At 45.5% G+C, this 17,500-nt stretch overlaps 7 non-coding genes across 7 annotated transcripts in view; all 7 read left to right on the top strand.

The window, feature by feature from the left end:
• Positions 1 to 49, top strand: part of trnar-acg (transfer RNA arginine (anticodon ACG)) — a 73-nt gene extending 24 nt beyond the window's left edge. Inside the window, exon 1 of the tRNA in view lies at positions 1 to 49. This exon is cut by the window's left edge and continues 24 nt beyond it. This is a non-coding gene — a tRNA (tRNA-Arg).
• Positions 50 to 261: 212 nt separating this feature from the next.
• On the top strand, positions 262 to 333 carry trnae-uuc (transfer RNA glutamic acid (anticodon UUC)). Its single transcript has one exon. It is a non-coding gene; the product is annotated as a tRNA-Glu (tRNA).
• Positions 334 to 798: 465 nt separating this feature from the next.
• On the top strand, positions 799 to 870 carry trnah-gug (transfer RNA histidin (anticodon GUG)). Its single transcript has one exon. It is a non-coding gene; the product is annotated as a tRNA-His (tRNA).
• A 193-nt stretch (positions 871 to 1,063) lies between these two features.
• On the top strand, positions 1,064 to 1,136 carry trnar-acg (transfer RNA arginine (anticodon ACG)). Its single transcript has one exon. It is a non-coding gene; the product is annotated as a tRNA-Arg (tRNA).
• Positions 1,137 to 1,348: 212 nt separating this feature from the next.
• On the top strand, positions 1,349 to 1,420 carry trnae-uuc (transfer RNA glutamic acid (anticodon UUC)). Its single transcript has one exon. It is a non-coding gene; the product is annotated as a tRNA-Glu (tRNA).
• A 7,670-nt stretch (positions 1,421 to 9,090) lies between these two features.
• trnah-gug (transfer RNA histidin (anticodon GUG)) lies at positions 9,091 to 9,162 on the top strand. The gene has a single exon. It is a non-coding gene; the product is annotated as a tRNA-His (tRNA).
• An 8,212-nt stretch (positions 9,163 to 17,374) lies between these two features.
• trnae-uuc (transfer RNA glutamic acid (anticodon UUC)) lies at positions 17,375 to 17,446 on the top strand. Its single transcript has one exon. It is a non-coding gene; the product is annotated as a tRNA-Glu (tRNA).
• Positions 17,447 to 17,500: the final 54 nt, after the last annotated feature.

Below are 17,500 nucleotides of genomic sequence, written 5' to 3'. Positions count from 1 at the left end.
CGTCTGACTACGGATCAGAAGATTCTAGGTTCGACTCCTGGCTGGCTCGGCGGCAACTTTTGACCCCGCGCCGGGAGGACCGCCACGCTGGCCTTCTGCCCTCTGCTGGCCAGTAGATTTGCCGCGGCCTTCAGTGGGCCTGCATGTCCTCTCTCGTCAAAAGCCAGTCAGCCGCTCCCGGACCTCAGTCACACTCCTTTCTGTCCAGCACAAATTCATGCGCGCCTTTGCTTTTCTACAAGACGGTGGCAGAGTGCCTCCTCCCATATGGTCTAGCGGTTAGGATTCCTGGTTTTCACCCAGGCGGCCCGGGTTCGACTCCCGGTATGGGAAGTGCTTTTGGCTTCCCGTCACTGTGGGCTCTTTCCCAGTAAAGCCCTCGGCTTAAGGCATTGCCCCCCAACAGTGCAGTCTGTCTCCACCTGCATGGGCTCTCCTTCACCTGCTGGACACCTTTCACATGGCTAAAGACTGTCTCCTTCAGCTTTGTGAACCGTGCCCTTCTTCAGCGGCTTTTCCCAGCCTTCAGCGTCTCTCCAACTCTTTCACACGCACATGTGTGCCGAGAGGCAGGGAAACGTCAGCGTTTGGCCATTTGTGGATTGGTGCCTGTGGGTCGAGGCGGGTGTTTGGTGTTTTCTGCAATTTAGCAGCACCCACAACTCGTTTACGGAGTGGAAACTGTAGCCGAGGAGTGCTCAGAGGAGCCAGCGCGAAACTCGTCAAAGGCTGGTCACAGAGCACACACTCTGAGAGAAGAGCTTTACTGCGGCCGGAAGAGCACGCAGCCCGTGGTTAGCCGTGATCGTATAGTGGTTAGTACTCTGCGTTGTGGCCGCAGCAACCCCGGTTCGAATCCGGGTCACGGCAGCTTTTGCACATTTCTGGATTATTGCCCTCAAGCCCGGGATAAAGTGGGTGTGCAAAGCTGGACCTCGCCATGTCGGCTCATCTGTCTTCTTGAGGCTTAGGAAGAATGGAAGAATGCAGCTCTGCGCACCGTGCTGCTGTCGCATCGTCTCTGGAAACACACTGATCGCATGCTAGTCAGCTGGGTCTGTCAGGGCCAGTGGCGCAATGGATAACGCGTCTGACTACGGATCAGAAGATTCTAGGTTCGACTCCTGGCTGGCTCGGCGGCAACTTTTGACCCCGCGCCGGGAGGACCGCCACGCTGGGCTTCTGCCCTCTGCTGGCCAGTAGATTTGCCGCGGCCTTCAGTGGGCCTGCATGTCCTCTCTCGTCAAAAGCCAGTCAGCCGCTCCCGGACCTCAGTCACACTCCTTTCTGTCCAGCACAAATGCATGCGCGCCTTTGCTTTTCTACAAGACGGTGGCAGAGTGCCTCCTCCCATATGGTCTAGCGGTTAGGATTCCTGGTTTTCACCCAGGCGGCCCGGGTTCGACTCCCGGTATGGGAAGTGCTTTTGGCTTCCCGTCACTGTGGGCTCTTTCCCAGTAAAGCCCTCGGCTTAAGGCATTGCCCCCCAACAGTGCAGTCTGTCTCCACCTGCATGGGCTCTCCTTCACCTGCTGGACACCTTTCACATGGCTAAAGACTGTCTCCTTCAGCTTTGTGAACCGTGCCCTTCTTCAGCTGCTTTTCCCAGCCTTCAGCGTCTCTCCAACTCTTTCACACGCACATGTGTGCCGAGAGGCAGGGAAACGTCAGCGTTTGGCCATTTGTGGATTGGTGCCTGTGGGTCGAGGCGGGTTGTGGTCAAAAATATCCAGGCAACACTCAGGTGTGAGGAACCACTGCAGGTTTATTCACGATACCGGTAGCAGGTCACTAGCAACAGCATGTTCCAGTAACACTACTCAAAGTTCTCTAGGGCGAAGCCCCATCTTATACATGTTAATTACATTGGTAATACAAATCACATGAGTACAATGGTCTTTTCCAAAAATCCTCATACATGCAGAAATACAACAATACATATACACTTCTTGGACATAGCATGTGATCGATCCATGCGCCATACGCAAGTCATGGGGCTACTCCAAGTAAGTAGATAATTGGTCAATACAATACATATATACATCCTTCAGCATTCTCTTGCCATAGTCTAGTTCCTGTCGGGATATTCCTAATATTACTGCCTCAGGCAGAATACCCTTAACTCGTGACAAAGGGGGTCGCATGACCTTTATTAGAAAATCATGACATGGAGAGAGCAAATGACAGACAAAGCAAAGTTGATGCACAGTATTGAATGTATAGAAAGCATATACAGAATATAAAAAAAATTTAGTAATCCAAAATTTCTCCTTCATTTCCCCCCTTTGGGGCTTAAGGCCACAAAGAAATTTTAGTAATCAAAAACAAAATAAAACAAAATAAAAAAATCCAATTTCCAATAACATCGTCCAAAAACATTTCCGGGTCATCATATCAGGGTAAAACTCATTTCACAATGTAATATCATTCTATCAAATCTTTTGTCCAGTTTTATTTATCCAAACAGAATCCATTAATGTTAACATAATATTCAAGGATGAACCACCTAAAAATTGTTATATCCCTGTCACACCTACTATGTTAAGGCAATCTTTACTAGTACAAAGTCGAGATGCAGAGCATGCAGAATCATCAGAAGTCCTGTAGGGAAAAACACACATTTAAAAAGACTTTTCTTGGCACACCCAGCAGGTCTCATTCGTCCCTGCTACAGTTGTTCTAACTTGGAAAGCCACTTCACAGGCTTTATTAGTACCACAGATCTCCTCCTCTGGAGAAGTGGGCATAATCAGTAAGAACACACAGAATGGCAACACTAGCCCCACTCTACTCCCAGTTACAAAACAACAAAGACTCTATTCTATCTTCAACAGCAGAGCTGGCTTGGGTTTTTTAGGCCCTCCCCAGGTCACTGTCCAGCGATGATGAAATATCTAGCTAAACTGGAAATAAAACAGTGCTAGTTTAGTGTATACTGATATCTTGTTTCTACTTTTAATATCCACCACTGATTTGGATGATGGATGGTTGAATCCACTAATTTTAACGGACACTGGTGTACCACACTAATTGATTTCCCTTCCCTCAATGGAATGACTTCACATGTGTACTTAGTAAAATGTGTAACAATCAGAGCATACTTCCCGTTCATTTGCAGTCCAATACTTTCTAGTTGTAATGCAGGTTAAAACAGCAGGATCTTGCAACACTTCCCTTATCCCCGATGGAACATATATCCAAAGGCCTACTGGCGAAGTTTGCCAAAACCTCCACTGGTCAACCTCAAGCATAAAGTCACAGTCAGTTGAGATAATGTTCCGGTTCTTTCACCACTCTGCAGTGTGACAGATGAATCCAAGAGTCTCTTTCCGCAATTCTCACTGCGGTAGGTGTAGATAACAGAACTTGATACGGTCCGCGCCACCGTTCTTCATTCCAGCATTTTCTTCGAAAGTCCTTAACAAGCACTGGGTATGTATCCAGAAAACTTTGAGGCAAAGTCAACTGCACCTGTTAAGAAACAAAAGATAGAGCAGCAATCAGTTCTCGCATGTAACCAGACAAGGTAACAACTACATGAGGTTAGGATTAGGTAAACCTGGAATTGGCATGGGACGGGCAGTCAAAATCTCAAATGGGCTTAACCCTTTTGATCTTGATGCACGGCCTCTGAGGTAGAGGAGAACCAAAGGTAGAGCAGTCAACCAATTCCATCCCATTATTTTAGTCAATTTATCTTTCAACATTCCATTAACATTCTGGCCATTTTGAAAACATATCTACAATTACAAGGCAATATTCATAACTTTTGCATTTTGTTAATTGATCAATTGAATAAAATCCATTATAATATATTCAAACGGGTCTGATGGTGGTCGGTGATGCCCTCCTTGGGTTCTCACTGTGGGTGCGGTGTTATGTTTAAGACAGGTAATGCACCTATCACAGTAAGCAGCTGCCGCGGTAGTGAATCCTGGTGCAAAATAAAATTGTTCTATTGTTTTTACCATAGCTGTTGCACTCGCATGATCTAAACCATGAGTAACTTTAGCAACTATTATGAAAACATTCTTTTTACAATTTTTCCTTTTTCTTTTATATCTGCCGATTTTTGTGCTTCTTTTAAAGCTTGACCTGATGTCACTATATCTGGTATATGCAAATTCAAAAACAATTGTGTTTTGTTCGAAAGTCTTAAACTCTGGTGGTATCCTCCTCTCAACTCCCCCCTTCGCGGCACTTTTAGCAGCCGAGTCAGCCCTCTCATTACCAAGGCTGACCTCATCAGCGCCTCTAATATGCACTGCACACTTAACCACTGCTAAAGCAGAAGGAAGCTGAATTGCCTCCAGCAACAATACAATGAACTCTTTATGTTGTACAGGTTTACCAGTAGCCGTAAGAAAGCCTCTTTCTTTCCATATTGCTCCATGGTCATGAACAATTCCCCAGCAATAACGACTATCAGTGTATATGCAAACAGATTTTCCAGCTGCCAACACACAAGCTCGAAAAAGTCCAATCAACTCAGCAGATTGGGCAGAAAAAGTTGGAGGGAGCGAGTAAGATTCAACCACTTCAAATTGATTCACCACAGCGTAGCCACTCCCTACCTCTCCAGATTCCAAGCGTAATGAGGAACCATCAACATAAAAATTAAGTCAGGGTTAGTAAGGGATTCCTCAGATATATCAGGACGAGGTTTAGTACAAATTGTTATGACATCACAGCAATCATGGCTTTCACCATCTTCGGCAGAAGGTAATAATGTCGATGGGTTGAGGGTGGTACTACGTACAAGTGTGACATGTGCTAAAGTCAATAACACATGTTGGTACGAGAACAGGCGGGCAGTTGTCAGATGTGATGTGTTTGGTTGTAAAAGCAATGCATGCACGTCATGTGGAACATGAACAGTCAAAGGATGCATTAATACTAGATCCGCACAAGCCATTACTGCATTTGAGGCAGCTGCAACAGACTTCAAACAAGGCACCCAGCCTCTTGCTACCGATCCAGTCTCTTTGACAGATAGGCTATTGGTCTATACTGTCCACCATGCAACTGACATAATACCCCAGACATGTAACCTCCTTTTTCACACACAAACAAATGAAAAATTAGGCATTCCCAAAGCTGGAGCTGAAGCTAAAGCTTGTTTCAAAAATCACAAAAACAGTCTCACAGTCGTCAGTCCAAGTTACAATGTCAGTCAAACTCTTACAAGCATTTGCGCATGCTCGGAGAGGTTGTGCTTTCTCCGAGAAGTCTAAAATCCAAACACGACAATAACCAATCATTCCTAAGAAGCTTAACAATTGCTGCTTTGTCCTGGGTCTCGGACAACCAGTAATTGCAGTGATGCGTGACGCATCCAGGGCCCTGCAGCCAGGAGTAAGTATATGACCCAAGTACTTAACTTGCTCTTGGCAGAGTTGCAACTTTTCTTTAGAGACTTTAAGTCCCACCCTGGCCAGGTATTTCAGCAATGCCACTGTGTCAATCAGGCATGATTCTTTTGATGGACTTCCTAATAAAACATCATCAACATAAGAAATAACAGTACTTCCTGCCAGTGGAGTAAATTGTGTCAGACAGGCCACTAATGCCTCATTAAACACTGAAGGTGATTCTGTGTATCCCATAGGCAAACGACTCCAAGTATACCTTTGACCTTTAAAGGTGAAGGCAAACCAAAATTGAGAGGCAGGATGTACTCTTATCGTAAAAAACGCATTTTTAATATCAATTACAGAATAAAACTTCGCAGTGGATGGCAGACTAGAGAGAATTGTGCAAGGATTTGGCACAATAAGATGCCTCGGGTGAATAGCGTCGTTAACAAGTCTTAAATCTTACACAAATCTCCAAGTGCCATCAGACTTCTTAACGGGCAAAATTGGTGTGTAAACTGGGGAGGAACTGCAACGCACAATAGCTCCCCTGTCCAATAATGATTTGAATACGGGCTCTATCCCCTGCTCAGCCTCTTTCGACAACGGATATTGGGCTTTCGACGGGTAATGCAATGTTTTTGCGCATATTTTTAATGGTTGAGCAGTAGATAGTCCCAAAGTCATAACTATCAGCTGCCCAGAGATTATCTGGAACAGCGGCTAACAGATCTGCTTTCTCTTTTAAAGAGAGAACCCTCCATTCATTGGGTTGGGTTAATGAGGGTGTTAAACATGCAGAGAGCTCTTTCTGCACAGGAGTAACTTTCAAAGAACACTATGCATCTTACATGCATCTTGTGATGGCTAATAAAACAAATTTGGGGTATCTCGGACCACTGTCCAATCTTTAGCATTCACACACGCTTTCACAAACGGCCCTAAATCAATCTAATTATCTTGGGCTTTCACCAATGCAACATGTGGATAAGAATTTGGGTTTGCAAACAAATATTTCAGACCTGGAGACAGGTCTACTACTACTGCAGAGTAGATTTTAGAGGTCAATACGCCGGCTACATCAATAGTCTCAATACTATTTCCTATCTGGTACCACTCTTTCACATACAGCTGATCTGGAGAGCCTTGAAAACATGTGATTGTACACTGAAATTGCTCAGGGGTTTCTGTCTTTTCTAGAACCGAGATCGGAGATTTTAATGCTAAACTAATGTCTTTACACTCATATCCTATCCATGTGGGGTTAACTCTCTGACAATACAGATAAATGGGCCCTTCTAGACCTACTCCTTCAGGAGAAAGAAAAAGTGTAAGATTTAATTTACACATTAGATCTCGGCCTAGTAAATTTTCAGGGCAAACACTGCTCAGGAGAAAAGAATGTTCTACTGTCTGATGTTCATATTGAACCACTAAAGGGGTAGAAACTGGTTCTGCCACTGATTGGCCTGAAGCTCCTGTTACATATATAACTCTATTGCTTTTTTAATGTAAAAAAAAAACGTACTTAACGTAACTATCTTTCCTTCCAAGTGTACTAACATCTGCTCCTGTATCAACTAAAAAAGATAAATCATTACCATTCAGAGAAAGAGTTAGCTTAGGTTGTGCGGCAGCATTCAAAGTCAGTTGTGGATAAAGTTCATAGGGTGATACAGAAGTGTTGGTGAGGGGTCCCGGAGTCCCCTGTTCAGAGTCTTCTCTGTCCTATTCAGAAATTTTATTCTGTGTCCAGACCGGGCCCTGAGGGCGTCGTTGTGATGATTTATCCCCGTCTTGTCTCCAATCACCCTGCTTCGGACAATATCTCGCTATGTGTTCTATGTCTCCACAATTCCAGCAACCGTTTCTTTCAGTCCACCTAAATCCTGTTCTCCTTACTCCACAAAGTTTGTTAACTGCTGAAGCCACTCTTCCCAAGAATTCTCTAGCAGTCTGTTGTAAGCTGAGAAAAAGCCATTTTAGTCCAATCTTCAGTAGGTGAATACTTGCAGGGGCTTAGGGGCAGGAACAGCCACAGCTGGTTGTGGTGTAGGGGGTGCTGAAGGGAATGGTGGTGGAGATTTACGGACTATAAGGGCTGGATTGTCAGGTTCACTCGTCTGCACATAGACTTCAGTTGAAATGTCCATAGCTCCGCACAAACCTTCTCTCTCTCTCTCTGGCCCTGCTCTTTCTGTTCCATAACTTTTCTCTTCTCCTCTCTTTCCCTCGTTTCTCTTTCCCACTTATCAAACAAATCATACTTAAAAGGCCTAGCCTTCCTTTCCATCTTAGCCCTACATTCAGTTAACCTTTCCAAACTCAACGTACCATCTAAAGGAAATTTTCCTTCAGTCCATCTACTCCACTTATTCAATAAACATTCATCTACACATTCAGGTCCATATTTCTTATCCATATTTTTTTAAATATCCATAATTATGTATACCTTTGGGCAATTTAACAGTTTTACTATTACTAGTCCCCATAGCAGTGTCCCTTTAATATATTTTTATTAGCCAAATTACCTCACGCCTAAAACAGAGCAAACTATCAGAGTACAATAGCAATATTCTCAACCAATCCAATCCCCGTATCAAGCGCTTTAAGCCAATCCTACCGATTGCTTCTCTTAGCAGATCCTTTATCGATTGCTCTTCGGCTGTGCTCACAAGCCAACCTTTCTACCTTCCTACAAGTAGAGCAGATTGCTTCGGTGGCACCCCGGCACACAAGCCAATTCTTAACTACAAAGCGGTAGAAAAAAATCGCTTCCCACTCACCACCTAGGTGCCTGTGACCACAATATGGTAATACCGTATCCGAGACACAGGATGACTCCCTTCCGGCAAGGATGGGTCCCGCGGGCAATGTTGCCTTTTTTCCACGGTATTGTCCCAAAATCAAAAATAGATCTCCCGTAAGGCCTTTTCGGGTCCTACGCCTTCCAGGTTTCACCGCCGCGTCTCGGAGTTAGGTATCCCAACCGCTGCCACCAAAATGTGGTCAAAAATATCCAGGCAACACTCAGGTGTGAGGAACCACTGCAGGTTTATTCACGATACCGGTAGCAGGTCACTAGCAACAGCATGTTCCAGTAACACTACTCAAAGTTCTCTAGGGCGAAGCCCCATCTTATACATGTTAATTACATTGGTAATACAAATCACATGAGTACAATGGTCTTTTCCAAAAATCCTCATACATGCAGAAATACAACAATACATATACACTTCTTGGACATAGCATGTGATCCATGCGCCATACGCAAGTCATGGGGCTACTCCAAGTAAGTAGATAATTGGTCAATACAATACATATATACATCCTTCAGCATTCTCTTGCCATAGTCTAGTTCCTGTCGGGATATTCCTAATATTACTGCCTCAGGCAGAATACCCTTAACTCGTGACAAAGGGGGTCGCATGACCTTTATTAGAAAATCATGACATGGAGAGAGCAAATGACAGACAAAGCAAAGTTGATGCACAGTATTGAATGTATAGAAAGCATATACAGAATATAAAAAAAATTTAGTAATCCAAAATTTCTCCTTCAGGGTGTTTGGTGTTTTCTGCAAATTAGCAGCACCCACAACTCGTTTACGGAGTGGAAACTGCAGCCGAGGAGTGCTCAGAGGAGCCAGCGCGAAACTCGTCAAAGGCTGGTCACAGAGCACACACTCTGAGAGAGGAGCTTTACTGCGGCCGGAAGAGCACGCAGCCCGTGGTTAGCCGTGATCGTATAGTGGTTAGTACTCTGCGTTGTGGCCGCAGCAACCCCGGTTCGAATCCGGGTCACGGCAGCTGTTGCACATTTCTGGATTATTGCCCTCAAGCCCGGGAAAAAGTGGGTGTGCAAAGCTGGACCTCGCCATGTCGGCTCATCTGTCTTCTTGAGGCTTAGGAAGAATGGAAGAATGCAGCTCTGCGCACCGTGCTGCTGTCGCATCGTCTCTGGAAACACACTGATCGCATGCTAGTCAGCTGGGTCTGTCAGGGCCAGTGGCGCTCACTGTCAACTGATTGTCGAACTCTGTCAGCGATATGTTGGTAGGTAGAACCCAATCACTTTTTAACGTGCTCCCACAAATTTCGAAGATAAGACGAATCAGAGAGTTCATCCCTGCGAGAAATGCCAGACATGAGCCAATAGGAATTCGAGCCCATTTTCCCAAGAATTCGAAAAAGTAACGCTAGTCTATTTTAGTCTATCTTCCTTCAGTTTCGCCAACGTCAGCCTACCTGGTAAAAGTAAGGCAGTATGTGATATAACGTTACCTGATAACTTGTTGTTCATTCCTTGCTTTAAATTAGACTACGTTTTTAATGTAATGATACATTTGATTGATTTATTGCTGGCAGGCTAGTCATTGTTAGTTAATTGTGCCTAGCAGGTTAACATCGATGTAGCAACATAATTAGAAAAAGATAAGATAAGATTGCATATCCACGACTATTTATGCTTATTGTGTGAATCCTTTCATGTATGTTCTAACAAATGACACAGTTGTTGAAAAAGTGGTTTAGTTTACTTTTACCTAACGCCAGATTCACACCACGCGGCGCGTACGCGGTTTGTGTCCGTTTTCGTTTAGAATGCATGGTACCACGTTAATCCATGCGCACTGTACGCGTGCTTCTATGCGGTTGTGCCGCGCAGATCTTTCCTTCGCTGCCCGCTTGATAGGAACGAGTTCTATTTTTCCGCGCGGTGTACGCGGTCTCAATAGATTTTTAATGGAGAGCTCGGGCAGCTTAGGTTAACGCGCAGCAGACCGCAGAGACGGTTTTGGGTGTGAATGCACACGCACACACCGCGAACGGACAGCACCGGTTAATCTGGCGAAATAAGACTATTTTTCTAAGCATTAATACTAATATTTAAGTATTTGTCCCTGGGTTTGTAGAAAACAACAACAACAATCCTTTATTGGAAAAAAAAAACCCTTTGGACTTGAGAGGTCAGACAGAGCAAGCATATTCTGATATGTGTGTGTGTGTGTGTACATTACAGAATGGAGCCTAAATTCAGGAGGAGGGGGGATGGTCGTGTAAGCTTGTGTGACACAGTGGAGGCCAGAAAAATTAAGGATGAGAATAGACCATGGTCTCGGGCTCTGTCACCAGACAGGGTAAAAGAATCAGCAAGGGCTGCAGTTGTGCTTCGTGGTGGAGACCCAGATCATGAGTGGCATGTCCTGGGCCAACATCTAGTGCAGTTTGGAATTTTCAGGGACCAGACATTTCTGTGGATGGCAGAGAATGCACTGGGGTATGCTGGTTACTTGGTTGCCTCGATGTCAGCTGAGTCAGGGAACACGGATTCCATCAACAACCTGGCCAACAAGCAAGCTCTAAAGAGGTACATTTCCCACTACCCAGAGGGCAGATATGCTATTCAGTTTAAGTTGGAAGCTAGAACAAGCCAGGCCACCACGTCAGGGACAAACTCATCAAAAACTTCCACCATTCCACCGGCTGCCAGCTCCTCTCCATCTGCCACCTCTCCATCAGCTGCCAGTGCTACAGAACCCTCCACGTCTTCAGGAATGTCTTCAACAGTGTCCGTGTCCTCTCTGCGGTCATTGTTGGTGGGGAAAGCCAAGTCTCAGCAGGCCATAGACAAATCTGTGAGGAAGCTGTGCTCATCACAGAAGTTTCATCCTTGTAAGTATGACTTCAGTATGGATGTTGTGTAACCACTGAGTTGCTACTGATACATCACATTTAAATCATTACTGGATATTTTATTCAATATTTTGTAGCCATTCCTGCTTTGTCCACTGCTGACTCCCCCACTGTCCAGTCATCCACAATAGAAATGGGACCTTCTGACATAGGTGACAAGGAACTGTTGATGGCGGCTCAACAGCTGGAGTCAGGCATAGCAAGTGTGTATTATTATTAATTCATTATAAACTTTTAAGCACAGCAACACATAGAACATATGTTGTATGTAGAATTGTATTGTTTGGATAAAAACATTTGTAAAGGCAAGTCAAGTTTATTTATAGAGTAAAATAATCAAATGCACTCTGTGTCTGTCTGTCCCTCACTTGTTCAATAGAGAGCAGAATATGCCTGCCAGCTGGATGGGTCCCTGCATTACCTGAGATCGACCAGCTCTGGGTTTCGAAAGTCCTCTTTCAATGGTCACGCTTTGGCCAACCTGAGCTTAACACCAAGGTCAACAAAATGTGGTGGTATCCACCTGAACCACCGCAGACCCCAAGTGGTATGCCAGCACTTGATCGTTACTTTGGCCACCCCCTGTTCATGTGGATGCCCAGGAAACTGTGGAGAGTGAAACTTGTCTGTCCACACCCTGACTGCGTCCAGTCAGAGCTCACTTCTGCTGGACTGCATCAGAGGGTCAAACAGGTAGTCAGTGTCAGCGGCTCTTACTACATTGCGTCAGAATATCTTGCCTGTAAGAGCTGCAAAAGAAAAGTCATCGGTTGGAGCAGTGCAATCATCTCACAACTAGACATTGGCCACCGAATTCAATTCCCGTGTATAATGACATACAGACTCGGGTGTGACATGAAGGTTGTGCGCCTGATGCGTCAGCGAGGCTTGGGTAACAGCAGCAGCCAGCTGCAAAAGCAGCTAGAGGAGCAGCATGCAGAGACCTGGCTCTGCAAGCAAATTCAGTTCCTGACTGATTACAGAGGACTGGCACGTGCTGTCTCCTCTGGACTGATTTCACCCTTCCAACTGGGTGACTTGCCAGCCATGCCAGCAGTTCCAAAGCATCGCTGGTTAATGCAAATATACGCCCAGGATGTCCTCAGCCGGTTGGACGAAGTGAAGGCCTCCATTACATCGCTTTTTGGACAAGTCATTAAGATGGACTCCACTAAGAAAATTGTGAGGAAGTTGGCGGGTCAGGCCCAGTCAACAGCAGCTTGGGCCACAAATGTAGGCAATGAACATGGGCACGTGATAATGTCTGTGCTCACAGCTAGTGAGGGCTGGGGTCTGGCAAAGATGGCAGCGGGTCTTGTAAGGCGGTATAAGGATGCTGGCATGTCCCCACCAGAGATTTTATATGTGGACCGAGACTGCTGTGCGAACTCCCACCTGCACAAGATCTTTGCAGCTTGGCCAAACATGATCATCAAGTTGGACATCTGGCATTTTATGAGGCGGTTTTCCATTGGATGCACAACTGATTCCCATGCACTGTATGCAAGCTTCATGGCCCAACTCAGCTATTGTATCTTTGTGTGGGATGAGGAAGATCTGCAGCGTCTCAGAGCAGCAAAGCGGGCAGAGCTTGAAGCAAAGAACATGCGTCCCACGGAGGCAGATGTGACAAGACACATCGCCAAGGCAGAGATGATGCTTCATTGCAGGAGAACTGTCCGGGAAAGTAGTGAAATGGAGGTCATGTTGAAGGAGCTGATTGAGGCATATGATGGAGTGAAAGGCAGAAACAGTCTTGGTGTGCCTCTAATCAATTCTGCCAGAATGGCAGAAATCTGGAAGGCACAACGCAAGCATATTCCCTGCCTCCAGGACCCTCCTGGTTTCCAAATGTATACGCTGACTGGGACAACTAAGAAGGGTGGTCATGTGCTTCCTACATACAGATGTGCAAGAGGTTCAACATCGTTGGAGAACTTTCATTTGCATATGAATCGTTTCATCCCAGGTGAAAACTGTATCCTTTAATGTAAAACTGTGCTGTACTATTACTGTACTGTTCCATTAGAATAATATTTATTGCATGTATTAACATGTGAATGGCAATGCAAAATGGTATGTTTTTAGGAACCCTGGCAAGTGACACTTTTTTCCAAGCCTATTTGGTTGATGGTGTCGCAAGATGGAATGAGGACCGAACTTTGAAAGCAGAGGGGAGAAAAGGGGCACACTCATACAGTGGTCTGCTACGACATGCTGCCAATCAGCTGGCCGAGGAGGTGATCGGGAAGAAACTGGTGGAGTACACAGTACCACGAAAATACACTGGTAGGGCATGAAGTCAATTTGTATATTTTCAACAGTACAATGACATTATTCTGCTCTGGCTCTCTCTGTATGCCCTCACATGTATACCCGCTGTATTGACACAGCATGCAGTACTGTTCAGTAAATAGAGTTAAGTATTGCCCAATGAAAACAGTACATACAGTAAATATAGTTTAGTATTGCCCAATGAAAACAGTACATACAGTACACTAACACTATCATACATTTTTGGTTCTCTGGTTGGTTCAGGCGAGCTGATAGGTATCGAATACCTTTATAGCCAAAACAATGTTGTGATGGAGGACTACAAAGTGGCCTGTGCAACCCTGGAGGAAGAGGACATATCTGTTGCAGAGGAAGAGACTTATGTGGAGCCAGTAGATGTGGAGGATCCAACTGTTCCCTCGCTAGAGATAATCTGGCCCGCACATCCTACTGTATCTACACTTCATACTGTGTCCACAAGCCATACTCGTAAGTTTGTATTGAATTGTTAAAGGTGCAAATAATGATGTTGACACATAACACATCAGTTATTACATGTTCTGTCTTTGCTTTGATTTGTTTTAATTTAGCTCTCTGGCCAGGCACTCCCAGTTTGTCTGGTGATCAGACCTCAAATATCTCAGAATTGCCAGCTCCCCAGCCTCATCTTGCACCACAGCCTCTGCCCGCACAAGATGCTCACCTCGGACCACAGCCTCACCTCGTACAACAGCCTCACTTCGGACCACAGCCTCACGTCGCACCACAGGCTCAGGTCATACCACATCCTCAGGTCGCACAACAGCCTCACCTCGCGCCACAGCCTCACCTCGGACCACAGGCTCACCTCGCACCACAGGCTCAGGTCGGACCACAGGCTCACCTCGCACCACAGGCTCAGGTCGGACCACAGGCTCACCTCGCACCACAGGCTCAGGTCGGACCACAGCCTCACCTCGCACCACAGGCTCACCTCGCACCACAGGCTCAGGTCGGACCACAGGCTCAGGTCAAATCTACTGATCATGATGTAAGTTTGCATTTTTTTTTAATTGTAGGCTTCTTGAAAGATACATGCATAATAACTTAAAATGCACATAACATCTTACAGGTGTGCAAAAATGTCTTTTGTTCAATGTAGGACTCTGTTGGACCAGATAATATTGAGGGGTTCAAAGCTGTCCAGGATTTGGCTAATTGTCTGTTCAACTTAAAGGACCACTCCCTTGCTCTATCAAGGGAGGAATCGGCCCACATAATCTCCCTTTGGGAGTGCTTGTGCAGATATGATAAAGGAAGGACGATATATCCACAACGGCACCAAAATACCATCAATAAAGGAAGATTCAGAGCTACCAAAACAATTGTTGTGCCTGGGGTGGAGAGTACAAAAAGGTTTTGTTTCAAAATTGACAATGCAGTATGTTTCTATATTGCCTGATACAAAAGTTTGGATTCAGAAAGAAGAAGAAAAACAACCACAAATTTTTCCAACCACTCAGTAATATTGTTCTGTATGTTTTCAGATGCTTTGCAGGAGGTAGAAGTCCTGCGCAGTGGCCGGACTGCAATCGGGTGTGTGAGGCTGTTTTTGTTAAGCTCTGCGAGGAGTACCGTGGAGCCAGGCGCATCAATGGGGTCAGGTATACACGATGGACTCTTGTCTCAAAGGCATATTTCCACATCCGGCAAGTCATCTTGAATAATGCTGTAGTGATGGAGAGGACCACTATCCAGCTCCCAGTGATGAACAGTGCAACGATTGCTTCTTGGTGAGTTTAACCTATTTGGACTAATGATATAAAGTGTATTCGGCAATCAGTGCAAATTTGAACATATGCCATTGCTCTCTTATCTTGTGTGTTCAGGCACAACAGAAGGGAACGGGCACAGGAGAAGAGTGTTTTGGAGCAAGGCATTGCTGCACCGCAGCCTACCATTGTGAACCCAGAGGGTTTGCCCCCTGCTGTTCAGAGGAAAGGCCAACCCTGTATGCCTACTAGCCATGTGGAGAGTCCCCATACCTTTGTTTTACCACCAAATACTGCTGGGATGGCACGGGTGAAACGCAGACATAACCCTCCAGTCCATCATGACAGTACACCAGCCTTTTTGGCAGCCCTTGAGCCACCTCTTCAGGCAACGACTCCCCAGCCTCTAGTCGCACCAGTCCTGCTGACACCCCAGCCTCAGCTCGCACCCAGACCAGTCCTGCTGACACCCCAGCCTCAGCTCGCACCCAGACCAGTCCTGCTGACACCCCAGCCTCAGCTCGCACCAGTTCTGATTGCACCCCAGCCTCAAGTTGCCCCCCAACCAGTTCTGATTGCACCCCAGCCTCAAGTTGCCCCCCAACCAGTTCTGATTGCACCCCAGCCTCAAGTTGCCCCCCAACCAGTTCTGATTGCACCCCAGCCTCAAGTTGCCCCCCAACCAGTTCTGATTGCACCGCAATTATCTGCATCCGGCCCTGTGGTTCCTCCCAGAACTGCAGGGAAATCCATGGTCCCCTACACAACTCAATATTATCACAAAAGGAAGAGAATAGAAGAGGAGCAGACTGGAAAAAAGAAGAGGACCTACACACGGAAAAGTGATGCCATCACCTGCAAGCAGTGCAACGCTGAACGAGACCCAGCCACTCATCAACAATATTTTGGTAATTGGTTTTGCCAAACTACATCAAAAGTGACTCTGGCTGAGTGGCGAGCTGATCTTGCCGCAAAGGGGTATGGGAAGAAAAAAGAGCAATGAGCTCCCATATCGGTATACATTTTATTTCATTGTATTGCTCTGTTCTGTATTCCTCTATATGTTTACCAACTGACTACAACAAAAAAAGCCACTCATCAACAGTATTTTGTTTATTTGTTTTTGCCAGTGGCATGCTGGTCTTGCAGCAAATAAATGACAATGAAAAAAATCTATTCTCTCTTGTTCCAGTTACATATAAACACAGAGGGTATGACAACACACTAATGCGAGGCAATAATATTATTGTAATTCAGTAGGGACTTGGGAGTAACTGAACACACAAGTCAGAGACAAGGCCTGATAAATAAATAATACATTTTCTACACTTATGTTTTGAAGATATCATTACTGCACAGTACAGTACAGTTCTGTGTTATAACATGCAAATATATTACTCTAAAATGACAAACAGTAGCCTAAATGCTGATTTTTATTATATACATTAGAAATGATATACAGTATAGTATTAATGCATAAAGTTGCCATTACATACAGTATGTGCAACTGAAATATGGCTACTTGTACAGCATAAGGTAGCCTAATCCAAAACTGGCTGTCTGCAAAAGAATAAAGAGCCACACTTTGCTTAACGTTTTACCTTTTTTTTTATTAGGTACAGCATAGGCAATCAATGCACTCAGCTACAGAGATGTGCAAAGACATTTACATTATAACACATTCTTACCGTCCAGTACTATTGTCAAACGTTTAGTTTAGTAGTTTTTAAACGCATTTCTTTTGAACCTGCGATGAGAAAGCAACGATCTGGTAGTGTTACTATTAATAGCGTCTGAACCGCAATGCATAGCCTACTAATGACTGCCAAACGTTAAGTTTAGTTGTTTTTAAACGCATTTCTTTTGAAGTCTTAAGAATACACATGTATTCCGATGCAGATTGCAATTATCACACTTAAAATAGTGTTGCATGACGCTGGATTCGAACCTGCGATGGGAAAGCCACGATCTGGTAGAGTGTTACTATTAATAGCGTCTGAACCTCGACGCATACGCTAATGCCTTGGCGCAATGGATAACGCGTCTGACTACGGATCAGAAGATTCTAGGTTCGACTCCTGGCTGGCTCGGCGGCAACTTTTGACCCCGCGCCGGGAGGACCGCCACGCTGGGCTTCTGCCCTCTGCTGGCCAGTAGATTTGCCGCGGCCTTCAGTGGGCCTGCATGTCCTCTCTCGTCAAAAGCCAGTCAGCCGCTCCCGGACCTCAGTCACACTCCTTTCTGTCCAGCACAAATGCATGCGCGCCTTTGCTTTTCTACAAGACGGTGGCAGAGTGCCTCCTCCCATATGGTCTAGCGGTTAGGATTCCTGGTTTTCACCCAGGCGGCCCGGGTTCGACTCCCGGTATGGGAAGTGCTTTTGGCTTCCCGTCACTGTGGGCTCTTTCCCAGTAAAGCCCTCGGCTTA

This window comes from Alosa pseudoharengus, unplaced genomic scaffold, assembly GCF_046254945.1.
Source record: "Alosa pseudoharengus isolate Yale_2024_CS ecotype anadromous, Long Island Sound unplaced genomic scaffold, YU_APseudo_1.1 YU_APseudo_1.1_scf_12, whole genome shotgun sequence".
Lineage (NCBI taxonomy): Eukaryota > Metazoa > Chordata > Actinopteri > Clupeiformes > Clupeidae > Alosa > Alosa pseudoharengus.
Note: the sequence above shows the minus strand (reverse complement) of the source record. Positions and strands in the feature narration are given on the sequence as shown.